This window comes from Pipistrellus kuhlii, unplaced genomic scaffold (assembly GCF_014108245.1).
Source record: "Pipistrellus kuhlii isolate mPipKuh1 unplaced genomic scaffold, mPipKuh1.p scaffold_m20_p_16, whole genome shotgun sequence".
NCBI lineage: Eukaryota > Metazoa > Chordata > Mammalia > Chiroptera > Vespertilionidae > Pipistrellus > Pipistrellus kuhlii.
This window is the reverse complement of record NW_023425471.1, coordinates 3,592,856-3,610,146: the sequence shown is the minus strand read 5'-3', so window position 1 is coordinate 3,610,146 and position 17,291 is coordinate 3,592,856. Positions and strand designations below refer to the sequence as shown.

The following is a 17,291-nucleotide window of genomic DNA, read 5'->3' as shown; positions in this document are numbered from 1 at the left end:
TTGCAATTTTTGGTGTGAACATATGTTTTCACTTTTTGGGTATAAATCTAGGAGTGGAATTGCTACGTCATATATGACTGTGTTTAATTTTGGATTTTACCAACAGAGAATATTAGGCCACTAATTGCCTTATTAAAATATTTAAGCTAGCCTTATTTTAATTAGCAAGCAGTCTTGGGACATTTAAAACACAATATACAGTATTATTGTGAAGTGTAGATAATGTGGGCTTTAGAGCAAGTCCGATCAGTGTCAAATCATCCTGAGAATCTTTATCTGAGATGTGGGCACTCTGAGAGGGAAAAAAACCCCACTTCATCTCCCTGCTCAGAGGTGATGGGCTGGGTTCAAACCCCCTCTCTACAATTATTAGCTGGGACATGGAACATTCTGATAGATGAAAAATAAGGTCTGATCTCCCCTGCTCAGGGATGGAATCAGAACAGTTCTTTTTCTGTGACTTAATGTGCTAACCTGTGTTAGACTACATGTGAAAATGGGGTCTCCTGGTTAATGAAACATTCTGGCTGAGAGAAGTATACCACAAATCCACCATGGCTAGATTGCTTTTGAAAGCAATTAGATTACGAAAGCCACATTCAACACCGAAAGCACAGCAGCCCTTTGTGATGGCTTAAAGTAGATTTCCAGAAATTAGCAATGATGTAGACGGTTACAATGCGAGGAGCCAGGAAGCAGGACTAGAATAAAAGGTTGAATAGCTCTGAAGATCATTTAGCCTTTGTAACTTCTCAGCGATTTTCTTTTCCTCAATCAAAGAATTTTCTAGTGGTGAAAGCATACAGTAAATGCATTAAAATGCTTGCTTAGATTTTCCTATTCCGGTTAATGATTTTATTTTCTTCAGAGGCTTATTGACTGAAACGAAAGTGATTTTCATGCAGGAGGCTTGATTACACACTTAATTTCTGAGGACTGCCAGCAGCCCAGCTCAGTGCTGTGTCCTCTGAACCCACAAGCTATTCGAACCAGAGCGAGTGTGTGATTGAAGCAGGCCCATGCATGATGCTGTTTCTCTAGCTGTGGCAATTTCTAGGATTTATTAACGGCCCATGGAACACAAGTCTGTAAGAAAGCCCGCTTTAACTCTGTAGGCGAAAGAGAAAAATATCACTAATTTTAATTCACCTGGGGTGGAAGTGCATGTGTAATAATTACAAGTAATTATAAATGCTCAGGCAGATCATGCTGAATGATATTAGAGATTCAGATTACTGTGCAATATGGGAACAATCTAGGGAAAGTCAGGTAGGGTGGATATTCTTACAAGTGTCTTTTCAAATATGTTTTTATTATTATTACTAGGGGCCCAGTGCATGAATTCGTGCACCTTGAAAGGAACTGTGGGCCGTGAGGCTTTGGTAGGCAAAGGGGTGGGTCTCGGCCCATCTTCCATGCCCCATCAGCCGCTCCCACCATGACCCTCAGCCTCCTGTCTGCCAGCAGCCCTGCTCCCACTGCCACGGCTCCCACGTGCTGATGGCGTCAGCTCCACTCACACCTGCTGATGGTGCAGAGCAATTGGGGCTGGCACCAGCAGTGGGTGTCAGCTGTGGCTGCTGCCTCAATTGCCCCTCAGGAGCAGGGGGAAGTGGAGAATCCCTCAGGGGTGATCAGGGCCAGCAGCTGCCACTCACACCTGCTGAGTGATTAGGGATGGTGCTGGGCTCCAGCAGCAGGTGTGAGCAGGGCTTTAGCCAGCCGTGGGTGGGAGAGATGGCTGTTGTTCCCAATTGCCCCTCAGGAGCAGGGGGAGGTGGAGCAGCCCTGATGGCACATATGCAGATGGCATAGAGTGATCGGGACTGGTGATGGGTGCGGGCAGTGGGTGCAAGTGGCAGCTCAGTTACTGACAACAGGTGCAAGAGTGGTTGGTGCCAGCAGCAGGTGAGAGCATACCAGCAGGACCTCGGTGCATGGGAGCAAAGAATTTTCAGTAACTACCAGAGGCTCACCCCAATGACAGCAACCGGTGCCTTGCCTTGGTTTGGCATCCCTGCTCACCTGCTCTACCATCCCACTGAGGTTGATACCTGCCAGGTTCCATGCTTTGCCACCTGCTGCTGATGCCTGCCATGTTCTGTGTGTGCCCCCTGGTGGTCAGTACATGACATAGCAAATGGTTGTTTGGTTGTTCTGCCGTTTGGTCTATTTGCATATTGGGGTATTATATATATAGATTATTTATTGGAACAGAGAGGGAGGAAGAGAGAGAAAAAAAACAACCCCACATAGATTTGTTGTCCTGCTTATCGATGCATTTATTGGTTGATTCCTGTATGTGCCCTGGCCAGGAATTAAATCTAGCACCTTGGCGTATCAGGATGACACTCCAATCAACTGAGTTACCTGACCAGGGCTTTCCATATATTTTTCATGCCTAAAGATTCAGCAAAAACACTTATTTTCAGGGTCACTTCCCAAGGCTTGCTTTATCCACCTAATTCCTTGAGCAACTCCAATCTTACAATCTTGTTGATAATAAGCTTTAGAAACACCTGTTGGGTGGGATCCAAAAACTCCCAAAAGACAGTGTGACAGCAACAATATCTGTCTTACAGATATAGTTTATCTATCATATAACATGGTATATATGAAATAGTAAACATTGTGTATCAAATATTATGTATTATGTATATATATAAGAGGCTAAGCAACCATCTGGCTGTCCGTACTACCATCTGACAGACAGACCATCTGGTACATATGACACACCCTGGCAATTTAAAAATAAATGTTGACTTGCACACACGTGACACATATAAAGCTCTTGCTGGCACCAGTTGCACACATGTGTTGATCTATCATGGTTGATTGTGAGTTTGGTTGATACTTCTATACAAGACAAAGGGTGAATAGTGATATATATATATATATATATATATATATTTTAAATATATTTTATTGATTTTTTACAGAGGAAGGGAGAGATATAGAGAGCTAGAAACATCGATGAGAGAGAAGCATCGACCAGCTGCCTCTTGCACACCCCCTACCGGGGATGTGCCCGCAACTCAGGTACATGCCCTTGACCGGAATCGAACCTGGGACCTTTCAGTCCGCAGGCTGACGCTCCACCACTGAGCCAAACTGGCTTCGGCTGAATAGTGATATTAAAATATTTCTTCTAATTAATTTCCTTTCAAAGTGCACGATTCCGTGCACTGGGCCACTAGCATATATTATAATCTTTGTAAGATTGGAGTTGCTCAAGGAATTAGGTGGATGCAGCGACAAGGAGGAGGGAAGTTTATTATAGGGATTGGGGGAATGGAGCCAAACAAGGAAGTTTAAGATTCAGCCTCTGCTGTCCTTGGGGTTGACTTTTATGTGCCAAAACTGCAAAGGGTGGAGCTTGGTGGGATGTAGGTATTCTAGTTTGATTAGATGGAGTTCTTTGTCCTTCAACCTGATTAGTGCTGGCCATTGAGACTGTGAGCTGTAAGCCACAGTTGATATTGTCGGCCTGCTGTCTCGCCATTGGTGTGGTAGCTTCCCATTGAACTGGATAGGATGACCGCTGGCTGTTCCATGAAATGAGGCTGGGGCCACTTTCTTGTTTGGGACTTTCTAGTCCATCTGAGCCAAATGTCATCTCCTGGTCTGTCAATTTTAGGTTTTAGTAGCTGTCAGGTTCAGAGAATGGAGTAGGAAGTGTGGCTGCACACAGTATGTGGGATTGCTCAGATAGGAAATATAAGTAAACACTTACAAAATGCACACTCATTCTGGTCAATAATCTCATGTATATGACAATTGTTTTTTTTTTGTAATTTTTTTATTTATTAAATTATTATCTGTGTACATATTTTAACATTGCCCCCCCCCACATACCCTCCCTCCCCAGAGTTTTGTGTCCATTAGTTGTACTTATATGCATGTATACAAGTCCTTCGGTTGATCTCTTATCTCCCCCAGATCTCCCTACTCTCCCTGGTGTAATTTTACAGTCTGCTTGTTGCTTTACTGTCTTTATATCTATCTTTTGGTTTGTCAGTTTATAATGTTTTTTAATGTCCATAAATGAGTGAGGCCATGTGGTATTTCTCTTTTATTGACTGGCTTATTTCACTCAGCATAATGTTCTCTAGTTCTATCCAGGTTGCTGCAAATGATGAGAATTCCTTCTTTTTTATGGCAGCATAGTATTCCATTGTGTAGATGTACCATAGTTTTTTGATCCAATCATCTGCTGACGGGCACCTAGGCTGTTTCCAGATTCTAGCTATTGTAGATTGTGCTGCTATGAACATAGGGGTGCATATATCCTTTCTGATTGGTGTTTTTAGTTTCTTGGGATATATTCCTAGGAGTGGGATTACTGGGTCAAATGGGAGTTCCATTTTCAGTTTTTTGAGGAAACTCCACACTGTTCTCCACAATGGTTGCACCAGTCTGCATTCCCACCAGCAGTGCACGAGGGTTCCTTTTTCTCCACAACCTCGCCAATACTTGTCGTTTGTTGATTTGTTGATGTTGGCCATTCTGACAGGTGTGAGATGGTACCACATTGTTGTTTTGATTTGCATCTCTCGGATAATTAGTGACCTTGAGCATGTTTTCATGTGCCTTTTGGCTTTCCTTCTGTCTTCTTTTGAAAATATTCTATTTAGATCCATTGCCCATTTTTTAATTGGATCATTCATCTTCCTTTTATTTAGTTGTATAAGCTGTTTGTAGATGTTGGAGATTAAACCTTTATCAGTGGTAACATTTGCAAATATGTTCTATCACACTGTGGGCTTTCTTGTTGTTTTGTTGATGGTTTCTTTTGCTGTAAAAAAGCTTTTTATTTTTATGTAGTCCCATTTGTTTATTTTCTCTTTAGCTTCCATTGCCCTAGGGGCAGTATTAGTGAAGAAGTTCTTTTGGCATACGTCTGAGATTTTGTTGCCTGTGGATGCTTCTAGTATTTTTATGGTTTCCCGTCTGATGTTTAAGTCCTGTATCCATTTTGAGTTTATTTTTGTGCATAGTGTAAGTTGGTGCTCTAGTTTCATTCTTTTGCATGTGTCTGACCAATTTTCCCAACACCATTTATTGAAGAGACTGTCTTGATTCCATTGTATATTCGTGCCTCCTTTGTCAAATATTAATTGAGCATAGTGATTTGGATTGATATCTGGGTTCTCGATTCAATTCCATTGATCTATATGTCTGTTTTTGTGCCAGTACCAGGCTGTTTTGAGAACAGTGGCTTTGTAATACAGTTTGAAGTCTGGTATTGAGATCCCTCCTACCTTATTCTTCTTTCTCAGGATTGCTGTGGCTATTCGGGGTCTTTTATTGTTCCAAATGAACTTTTGGAGAGTTCTTTCTAGGTCAGTGAAATATGCCATTGGTATTTTAATAGGGAGTGCATTAAACCTATAGATTGCTTTAGGAAGAATGGACATTTTGATGATGTTGATTCTACCAATCCATGAACATGGTATGTTCTTCCATCTGTTTACATCTTCCTCTATCTCTTTTTTCAGTGTCGTGTAGTTTTCCACGTATAGGTCCTTTACTTCCTTAGTTAAGTTTATTCCTAGGTATCTTAATTTTTTTGGTGCGATGGTAAATGGAATTGCTTTTTTAGTCTCTGTTTCTATAAATTTGCTGTTGGTGTATAGAAATGCCATAGATTTCTTGGCGTTAATTTTGTATCCTGCTACATTGCCAAATTCATTTATTAAGTCAATTAGTTTTTTAATGGAGTCTTTTGGTTTTTTTATATACAATATCATGTCGTCTGCAAATAAGGATAACTTTACTTCTTCTTTTCCAATTTGGATGCCTTTTATTTCCTCCTCTTGTCTGATTGCAATGGCTAGTACTTCCAGTACTATGTCAAACAGGAGTGGCGAGAGTGGGCATCCCTGTCTTGTTCCTGTTCTTAGAGGGAATGGTTTTAGTTTTTGCCCATTGAGTATGATGTTGGCTGTGGGTTTATCATATATAGCTTTTATTATATTGAGGTATGATCCTTGTACTCCCACCTTGTTGAGAGTTTTTATCAGGAAAGGGTGTTGGATTTTATCAAATGCTTTTTCTGCATCAATTGATATGACTATATGATTTTTATCCTTCAATTTGTTTATGTGATGTATCACGTTTATTGATTTGCAGATATTGTACCAACCTTGCATTCCTGGAATAAATCCTACTTGGTCATGGTGTATGATCTTTGTGATGCTCTGCTGGAGCCGATTTGCTAGAATTTTGTTGAGGATTTTGGCATCTATGTTCATGAGGGATATTGGCCTGTAATTCTCTTTCATTGAGTTGTCTTTATCAGGTTTTGGTATTAGAGTGATGCTGGCTTCATAGAAGTAGTTTGGAAGTGTTCCTTCCTCTTGGATTTTTGGAATAGTCTGAGGAGGATAGTTTTTAGTTCTTCCTTGAATGTTTGGTAAAACTCTCCTGTGAAGCCATCTGGCCCTGGGCTTTTGTTTGCTGGAAGCTTTTTGATGACTGTTTCAATTTCTTCCCAAGTCACTGCTCTATTGAGATTTTTAGATTCTTCCTGATTGAGTTTTGGAAGTTTGTATTTTTCTAGGAATATGTCCATTTCCTCCAGGTTGTTCTGTTTGTTGAAATAGAGTTGTTTGTAGTATTTTGTAACAATCCTTTGTATTTCAGCGGGATCTGTTGTTATTTCACCTCTTTCATTTCTGATTTTGTTTATTTGGGTCCTCTCTCTTTGTTTCTTGGTTAGTCTGGCTAGAGGTCCATCTATCTTGTTTATCCTTTCAAAGAACCAGCTCTTGGTTTTGTTATCTTATGTATTGTTTTTTTGGTCTCTATGTCGTTTATCTGTGCTCTGATTTTTGTTATTTCCTTCCTTCTGCTTACACTGGGCTTTTCTTGTTGCTCTTTTTCTAACTCTTTGAGTTGTAGAGTTAGATCATTTGTTACACTTTTTTCTAGTTTTTTGCAATAGGCTTGTAGGGATATGAACTTCCCTCTCAAAACTGCTTTTGCTGTGTCCCATAGATTTTGGATAGTTGTGTTTTCATTGTCATTTGTTTCCAGGATGTTTTTAATTTCTTCCTTGATTTCTTTGGTAACCCAGTCCTTGTTTAATAGCATGCTGTTTAGTCTCCATGTGTTTGATTTCTTTGGATTTTTTTCATTGTAGTTAATTTCCAGTTTTATGCCACTATGATCTGAGAAAATGCTTGATATGATTTCTATCTTCTTGAATTTGAAGAGCCTTTGCCTATGTCCCAAAATGTGGTCTATCTTTGAGAATGTCCCATGTGCATTTGAGAAGAATGTATATTCTGTGGCTTTGGGGTGGAATGTTCTGAAGATGTCGATTAATTCCAACTGGTCTAGCGAGTCATTTAGGATTGATATTTCTTTGCTGATTTTTTGTTTAGATGATTTGTCAAAAGGGTGATAGTGGGGTATTAAAATCTCCTACTATAATTGTATTGCTATTAATCTCTCCCTTAATGTCCTCCAGCAGTTTTTTTATATATTGGGGTGCTCCCATGTTGGGTGCATATATATTTACCAGGGTTATTTCTTCTTGTTGGATTGCTCCCTTTAGTATTATGAAGTGGCCTTCATTGTCTCTTGTTATGTCCTTCACTCTGAGATCTAATTTGTCAGATATAAGTATTGCTACCCCAGCTTTTTTTTCATTTCCATTCGCCTGGGAAACCTTTTTCCATCCCTTCACCCTCAGTCTGTGTGCATCTTTCTTTCTGAGGTGGGTTTCTTGTAGACAACAGATATATGGGTCTTGTTTTCTTATCCAATCCGATACCCTATGCCTTTTGATTGGAGCATTTAGTCCATTTACATTTAAAGTTATTATTAATGGATACTTATTTGACGCCATTTTTATTCTATACCCCTGTGTTCCTTCTTTGCTTTCTATTTCTTTAATTTTACAGTAGACCCTTTAGCATTTCTTGCATTGCTGGTTTGGTGGAGATAAATTCCCTTAGTCTGTTTTTGTCTGTGAAGCTCCTGATTTCACCTTCACTTTAGGTTGATTGATAGCCTTGCTGGGTATAGTATTCTTGGATTCAGACCCTTCCTTTGCATGACTTTGTATATTTCATCCCATTCCCTTCTGGCCTGATAAGTTTCTGTGGAGAAATCAGTTGCTAGTCTGATGGGGGTTCCTTTATATGTAACTTTCTGTCTCTCTCTGGCTGCTTTTAAAATTCTTTTTTTGTCGTTGGTGTTTACCAGCTTAATTATAATGTGCCTAGGGGTTGGTTTTCTGGGGTTCATTTTGCTTGGGACTCTGCAAGCATCTTGGATTTGTATGGGTTTTTTCTTCTCTATCTCAGGAAAGTTTTCTGTCATTATTTCTTGAAATACGTTTTCCATGTCTTCCTCAATTCCCTTTCCTTCTGGAACCCCTATTATTCTAATATTGTTTTGTTTTGTATTTTCCCAAAGTTCCCTTAGACTTTCCTCCTGTTTTTTAATTTTTTTTTCCAGAAGTTGTTCTAATTGGGTATTTTTTTCCATCTTGTCTTCTAGCTCGCTGATGCGGTCCTCTGCTTCTTCTAATCTACTCTTGATGCTTTCTATTGAGTTCTTTACAGTAGCAATGTCATTTTTCATTTCTTCTTGGTTTTTCTTCATTTCCTCTTGGTTCTTACCCATATTGTCAAATTTGTCTTCCATTCTTTTTAGCCATCTTATGATCATTATTCTGAATTCTTGCTCAGGTAGGTTGCTTGCCTCTATCTCGTTTACTTCCTTTTCTGGTGAAGCCTGCTTTTCTTTCATATGTGGGGTGTTTTTTGGTCTCCCCATGATCTAGGATGTCTGGTTGTGTAGTTCTCTCTCTCCTGCTTTGATTTAAAGGCACAAAATACAACACAACCAGGTACAACACACAAGGCACTGAATAGAAATGTGTTTGCGATATTAATAACCACCAATAAGGGTGGTTGTTTTGACTAGAACCCAGAATAACAAAGACATACAATCAAACAAAAAGCATAGGCAAATCAATCTTATAACAAAAAGCATACAACTTCAGTATAGTTAACATTCAACATACAACTTCAAAGAGTTAGAGAGAAAGACTGTTTTTTGTTTTGTTTTGTTTTGTTTTTAGGACAATTGCGAGGGACGTGTGAATGGGTTTGGAGCAGGTAGTTGGAAATTAGATATATACAAGTAGGGTGAAATTTTAGGAGGGGGTAGACAGAAGGAATGGGGAAAATCTAGAGCAGGAAAGGGTTAAGATAAACGGGGTACCAAAGGAAAAGATTGGAAAGAAGGTGAAGGCATAAAGGTAGGGTTGAGATAGAATAAAGCGTTGGAGAAGGAAAGATAGATAAAGACTGTAGAACAGTAATCCTGAAGTTAAAAAAAAAAAATATATATATATATATATATATATATATAATCAAATGAAGTAAAAATAATAAAAATAAACAAAAGAAAATAACTTGAAAAAGGTAAATTAGTAGTAGTAATAATGTTGATTACATATACAATGTAATAATTATAAAGATAAAATCAAGTGAGGAAAAAGAAAAAAATAGTTTCTTAGTAAACGTTGCAAATAATGAAAACAAAAATAAAAAACAAAAATTTAAAAATTAAAATTTTTTCTCCCCAAAAATTTAAATAAAATTTGCAGTAATGAAGGTCATTTGCTTCCTCTATTGTTATGATCCAGTCCTGATTTTTAGGTAGGTTTTGCTTTGTTTTTATTACACTAGCGTCAATTTGTGGATTAGCCTCTGGGGGCAGTGTTTCTAGTTTGACTTCCCAGACTCTAGAGTAGGGGTGTCGAACTCAATCAGAGAAGGGGCCAAAATCTAAAATCCAGCCTAAATCGCGGGCCACAGTCATAAACTGTCATTGTGATGGAAACGCAGCGGATTGCAGTGATGACAGCGCGGTGCGGGCCACATTGCAAGGCCTGGCGGGACGGATTTGGCCCGCGGGCCTTGTGTTTGACACATGTGCTCTAGAGCCTCTCCAGCTTTTTCTTTTTTCCCCCCATCCTCTGAAGCAGGAACTACGGAGGGGGGGAGGGGGCAGGTCTAAGCAACTGCAATCTCCTGCAACTCTCCGATATCCCTCCGAGGCAGATCCAAATGTGTTGCTCTTTAGATATCTCCCCTGTTAGGAGCCCCGTCCACTTTCACGGGTGACAACTGCCCAACAGCTGGGGCTTCTACTTGTAATCACCACCCTTGTCCTCCAGCTTCTGTGTGCTCTGTGCGCGCAGGCTTTTGTCTTGGCCGCAAGCACTCTCCACCCTCTCCCCGTGAAATCTGACCTTTTTGCGGAGCAGTGGGGCACTCCAGTGCAGCCAGGTGTTCGCGCCGCCTGGGATCCGCGTTCTGGGGGTCACAGATGCTTGGTGGTCGCTGCGGCTGTGGATATTCAGGCCTCTGACACGATCCTATCTTCCTCTCAAGATGGCGAGGTTTCCTGTCCAAGCTGGTAGGTAGCTCCGGGCAGGGACGTAGCCTGCGTGGGTGCTTCCCTGTGAGGGATACCTCTGTCAGTGGCCCCCCAGCAGTTTCTTCTGGTGTTCGCTGTCTCCCAGCTTGCTAATAAACACTCAGGGCACAAGACCCTCAGTTGCTCTCTCTTTCTGCTTCGGGAGAGGGCTCAGAATCCGCCCATCTATTCTTCCACCATCTTACCTCCGACCGACAATTGTTTTTAAAAATATTTTTTTATTGATTTCAGAGAAGAAGGAAGAAGGAGAGAGATAGAAACATCAATGATAAGAGAAAACCATTGATCGGCTGCTTCCTACACCCTCCACACTGGGGATGGAGCCCACAACCTAGGCATATGCCCTCACTGGGAATTGAACTGTGACCTCCTGGTTCATAGGTTGATGCTCAACCACTGAGCCATGCTGGCTGGGCTATAACAATTATTAAATACAGTTAAAGGCATCCTTAAATGGTTTTCTATTAAAGATCTTCATATATCAGAATAAAATTTATTACTCCTTATCTTTAGGGTGTGATAGGTGATGTTGCCAACATATTACCAGTCTCTTAAATAATCATGGGAAGGAAGAGAGGGCCCAGGGGGATTGTAGGTGGGAATGTCCAAAATATTAAAGAGCAAATCAGCCCCAGTCGGTTTGGCTCAGTGGATAGAGCATCGGCCTTTGGACTGAAAGATCCCGGGTTTGATTTCAGTGAAGGGCACATGCTAGGGTTGCTGGCTTGATCCCTAGTAGGTAGGGGATATGCAGGAGGCAGCCAGTCAATGATTCTCTTTCATCATTGATGTTTCTATCTCTCTCTCCCTCTCCCTTCCTCTCTGAAATCAATGAAAATATTTTAAAAAAATAAATAAAAAGCAAAACAAACAAACAACAGTGCCTTGATTTTTCAAGAGAAAGGCCATGGATTCCCCAAGCTATAAATTGGTGAATTTGATGTTGATTTTAAGCTAGAAGTTAGCAAACATTTTCTCTAAAGGGCCAGATAGTAACTATTTCAGGCTTTGTGGGCCACATGGTCTCCATCACAACTATTCAATTTTGCCATTGAAGCATAAAAGCACCCATAGACAATATGGGTGACCCACAGGTTGAGAACCACTAGCAGGATCGCCTAAGACCATCGGAAAACACAGATATTTATATTACCATTCATAACAATAGCAAAATTACAGTTATGAAGTAGCAACAAAAATAATTTTATGGTTGGGGGTCACCACAACATGAGGAGCTGTATTGTATTGAGCGGGATGGAGCTGCTCCCAGCAGCCTGCGCATCAGCCCACGTTAACGTGTAGACGCCATTCCGTAGCTGTTATGCGAATGTAGCTTGACTTAAGGATGGGAGAACCACTTAACTTAATGAGTGCTAGTTTGAAATGTCTTTGTAAGTGGGGTGACACAGATGGAACAAGGTGGAAGGCCTAGGCGACGGGGTCACACTTATGTGTTCCTATGGAAACTATTTGACTATTTGTTTTATATAGATTTTTACTCAATTCTCAAACATGCTACTGCAGAGCGCCCCTCAGCAGCCAGGCAAGCATTTGTAGCTTGTGTGTTGGCAGAACCAGCCGAGGCTGAGTGCTGTGACCTGTTTTACTAATAAAGTTCCTTGGAAATGAAAAGAAAAAAACAAAAACAAAAGAGGAACTGTATTAAAGGGTCACGGCATTAGAAAGGTTGAGAATCACTGGTTTAAAGACTAGCTGGCTGCTTGCAACCGGCTATCCTTAGCCTTAACCTTGAGGCATTCACAATTTTAGCTTTGGCTTTCTTTCTTTTCCTCCTTTCCTTTCTTTCTTTCTTTCCCTCCCTCCCCCCTCCCTCCCCCCTCCCCCCTCCCTCCCTCCCTCCTTTCTTTCCTTCCTTCCTTCCTTCCTTCCATCCATCCATCACTGCTTCCTTTCTTTTTTCATTCCTTCCTTCCTTCCATCCATCTTTCCTTCCTTCATTTCTTTTATATAAGATTTGTCTTTTAAAAAATATGTTTTTCTTGATTTTAGAGATAAAGGAAGAGAGAGAAACATCAATGATGACAAAGAATCATGGATTGGCTGCCTCCTGCATGCCCCACACGGGGGATCCAGCTCACAACCCAGGCATGTGCCCTTGACCAGAATAGAGACCGGGACCTTCAGTCCCCAGGCCAACGCTCTATCCACTGAGCCACACCAGCCAGGGCAATACTTCAGCTCTTGAAGACCTGCTTCCTGACTCTGGCCCTTTAAGAAGACTACTGTCACAGGCCTGCAGACCAGCCCTGGGAGCCATGGAAACATGAGAATGTTTGGTTTCCTTTATCTGTTACTGCTTGGCAGTGGCTACCATTTGTACCTCTGAGACGTCCTCCTCCTGCCTTTTTGTATTGCTTGGGTAACGATTTCGCTTTATTTCCTCACTGGTTAAGAAAGCCCTGAGATTTCTTGGGGGTGGGGTGGGGGGAGGCGTCACTTTATTTAATCCTTTTATTTGCTCTGTGAACAGGTTAACTGGCATCAACGGTCTCACAGGAGAGATGAACCCTAGCCACCTTCGTGCCTGCCTGCCTTCTTTCCTTCCTTCCTTCCTTCCTTCCTTCCTTCCTTCCTTCCTTCCTTCCTTCCTTCCTTCCTTCCTTCCTTTATTCCTTCCTTACTTCCTCCCCTCCATCACTTCTTTCTTTCTTTCTTTCTTTCTTTCTTTCTTTCTTTCTTTACTCCTTCCTTCCTCCGTTCTCTCCTTCATTCCTTTCTAACTTCTTCATCTCTTCTTTCCTGCAGCCTTCCTTCCGCACGTTCCTTTCATCATTCCGAATCACTTCCTTCCTTCTATCCATCTTTCTGTCTTTCCTCTCTCTCTTTCGTTTCATTTCTTCTTTTATCTATTCCTGTATCCTTCTTTTGTCTTTTTTCTATTTCTTTTCTTTCTCTTTCCGTTTCTATTCCTGGTCCTTTCTTTCTTTCGTTTTCTTTCTTTCTTCTTTCCTTTCTTTCTTCCTTCTTCATTCTTTCTTTCTTTCTTTTTTTTCTTTCCTTCCTTTTTTTCTTTTCTTATTCTTTCTCTCTTTCTTTTCTTCCTTTCTTTCTTCTTCTTTCTTTCTTTTTCTTTCAGTTCTTTCGCTTTCTTTCTTTCTTTCTTTCTTTCTCTCTCTCTCTCTCTTTCTCTCTCTCTCTCTCTCTCCTCTCTCCGTCCTCTCCGCCTCTCCTCTCTCGCTTTTCCTTGCTTCTCTTTTCCTGTCTATCTTCTCTGTCTTTCCTTTCTATTTTTCTTTCTCTCCTCGTTCTTTCTTTTTTCTTTCCCTTCCGTCCTTCCTTTTTCTTTCTTTCTTTCTTTCTTTTTTCTTTCTTCCTTTCTCCCTTTCTTCATTTCTTCCTTCTTTCCTTCCTTTCTATTTTATCCCTTTCCTTTATTTCTTGCTTTGTTTCTTCTTGTCTTCCTTCCTTCCTTCCTAGAATTTATCCATCTATTCTTCCTTCCTTCCTTTCATACTTTCTGCCTTCTTTTCTTCCTTCTTCAATTCTTGATCTTTTCTTTTTCTTTCCTTCTGTCCCTTTCCTCTTTCCTTCGTTTTTCCTTCTTTCTTTCTGTCGTTTTCTTTCCTTCTTTTTCCTTCCGTCCTTCCTTCTTTCTTCCCTTCCTTCCCTCCCTCCCTCCATCCCTCCTTCGAGTTCCTTTCTTCCTTCCCTTTTCTTCCCGTCCTCTCCCCAGTCCCCTCCTCCTCCCTCCCTCCCTCCCTCCTCCCTCCTTCCCTCCCTCCCGCCCTCCTCCCTCCCTCCCTTCCTTTCCTCCTTCCTCCTGCCTTCTTCCTTCCTTACTGTCTTCTGTACGCGGAATATCTGCTTTCCTCCGTGATTTCTATTCATTCCTTGCCACATCTGTCTTCTATCTTCCTTCTTTCCTTTCTCTCTTTCTTTTCTCTTCTTTCATTTCGCCCATTCAAGCCATCATTCCGTTCTTTTTTCCATTCTTTCTATCCTTCCTTTCTTCCTTCCTTCCTTCCTTCCTTCCTTCCTTCCTTCCTTCCTTCCTTCCTTCCTCCGATCCATCACTGCTTCCTTTCTTTTTTCCTTTTTTCCTTTCTTCCAGCCTTCCATCCATCCATCCTTCCTTCCTTCCTTACTTTTATATAAGATTTTTCTTTTAAAAATATGTTTTTCTTGATTTTAGAGATAAAGGAAGAGAGAGAAACATCAATGATGACAAAGAATCATGGATTGGTTGCCTCCTGAATGCCCCACACTGGGGATCCAGCTCACAACCCAGGCATATACCCTGACCAGAATAGAGACCGGGACCTTCAGTCCCCAGGCCAACGCTCTATCCACTGAGCCACACCAGCCAGGGCAATACTTCAGCTCTTGAAGACCTGCTCCCTGACTCTGGCCCTTTAAGAAGACTACTGTCACAGGCCTGCAGACCAGCCCTGGGAGCCATGGAAACATGAGAATGTTTGGTTTCCTTTATCTGTTACTGCTTGGCAGTGGCTACCATTTGTACCTCTGAGACGTCCTCCTCCTGCCCTTTTTTGTAATTGCTGGGTAACGATTGCGCTTTATTTTCCCCCATGGTTTAAGAAAGCCCCTGAGATTTCTTGGGGGGGGAGGGTAGAGCCGTCACTTTATTTAATCCTTTTATTTGCTCTGTGAACAGGTTAACTTGCCCATCCAGTGGTCTTACAGGAGAGATGAACCCTAACCACACCTCCTTCCTGCCTCCCTTCCTTCCTTTTCCTTCCTTCCTCCCATCCCTTCCTGCTTCCCTCCCTCCCTTCTCCTTCACTCCCTCCCTTCCCTCCTTCAGATCCCTCCTTCCTCCCTCCCTCCCTCCTTTCCTTCCTTCCTCCTTCCTTCCTTCAGTCCTTCCTTCCTTCCTTCCTTCCTTTCCTTCTTCTCTCCTTCATTCCTTTCTAACTTCTTCACTCTCTTCTTTCCTTTCGCCTTTCTTCCTCCGCACTTCCTTCCTTCCTTCCCTTGCTTCCTTCCTTCCTTCCTACAATTTATCCATACATTCTTCCTTTCATACTTCCTGCCTTCCTTTCTTCCTTTTTCCATTCCTGCCATCTTTCTAACCTTCCTTTTATCCTTCTTCTATCTTTCCTTCCTTCCTTCCTTCCTTCCTTCCTTCCTTCCTTCCTTCCTTCCTTCCTTCCTTCCTTCCTTCCTTCCTTCCTTCCTTTTATATAAGATTTGTCTTGTAAAAAATGCGTGTTTTTTATTTTAAAGTGAGAAGAAGAGAGAGAAACATCAGTGATGAGAGGTAATCATGGATTGGCTGCTCCTGCATGCCCCACACATCGGGGGCATGTGCCTATGATTAGGAATCAAACCCTGACCTCTTGGTTTCTTAGGTCGAGCTCAACCACGCCTGCTGGCCTCTAGCCAATCTTATTTGTGTCTTCAAGAAAGGTACAGAAGTAGACCTGCCTGTTTGAAAGTTTTTATATATTTTGATTGACTTTAGAGACACACAGAGAGAAACATCAATTTGGTGTTCCACTGACTAATGCATTCATTGGTTCATTCTTGAATGTGCCCTTCCCAGGGATTGAGCCCTGCAACCTGGGCCTGTTGGGAAGACGCTCTAACCACTTAACTGCCCTGCCAGGGTGAAAGTCTGTATACCTTAAGGCTTTCAGTAAGTCTTGTCCAAGGACTCTTCGCCAGCAGAGCATGGGGGTCAAATGAATCCATTCTCGAATATGGCATTTCCCTCTGCAATATAGTGCTGCTCACCTCCGGAGGGCAGTTCCAGCTCATGGGTCCCACCCTCATGACGCCCTCTCTTGGTTTGCAGATCCCCTGGATACATAGCCATGGGCTTGTTCGACAAGGGCAATTGCCTGGCAGTGAGTTTCGCCCTCAACATGCTGGATGGATCTTTACCATGGTTTCCATGGGCCTGCCTAATTGGCGCATATGGTACATGGAGAGCAGCCCTGCACCCCCCTGGGGGCTGGCCAGCGTAGAGATGTGGAAGGTCTGCCCTTACCACCCCAATGGCCTCCAGAGCAGACCCATGGCGTGTCACCGCTACACTACAGTGACGCCTACCTGCCATTGGATATCCTCCTCGCTCAGCACCTGCTGCTGGCCGCCAGCTTCCTCGGACTGCTGGGAAAGGGCTCATGGTCATGGGCCTGCGGAGAGGGTACACCGGACAGCTTCAGAAGGACACCACCTGCGACCTGTCTTCACTTCCAGAATGCTGAGCATCACAGCTGGTGCATTTATCTCCATCGCTGTCCTCTGTAACTACTACGCCGTGATAAATGAAGAGGCCATACACTTCCCGCCCTCCTTCCACATCCCCTACAGGCCGGACCGGCAGGAGATGGGCAGCACCGTGTATCTGGCGATTCTGGCTGCATTGCTGATGTTGTTCAATGGGCTGTTTACCATCTCTTTCCAGCAGCCCCCCCAACAGCCAAATGTATCCCCAATCTCCCAATTGTAAAGTTCCAGTTGCATAGCTTTGCAAATCCACGATGAGCAGTTTATGGGGTGAAGTAACCATGAAATAGATCCAAGGACTCATGACCATGGCAAAGGTCATCTTTAGCAGCAAGTGGCCATATGTACAATTGGGCTCATCGATTGGTTAAGGAACTTTCATTAAAAAAATTCCAAAGAAGAAACCACTTTCCACCTGTCTTACTGAATCTGGTTTTTAATTATTATGAGTAAACTCGTGTCCTGGTGCACAAAATTTGTGCCCATTAAAAGGGGATTAATTAGAGGAAATATTTTTAATATTGCTATTTGCCCTTTCTCTTTAATAGAAGTGTCAGAGATGAAAGAAACTTAGTAAAATGTATATGAAAATCTTCCTCCTGTCAGAGTCT

The 17,291-nt window shown here is 42.1% G+C and overlaps 1 pseudogene; it reads left to right on the top strand.

Annotated features, from left to right (window-relative positions):
• Window positions 1–16,262: 16,262 nt before the first annotated feature.
• On the top strand, window positions 16,263–16,903 carry LOC118720145 (annotated as a pseudogene).
• Window positions 16,904–17,291: the final 388 nt, after the last annotated feature.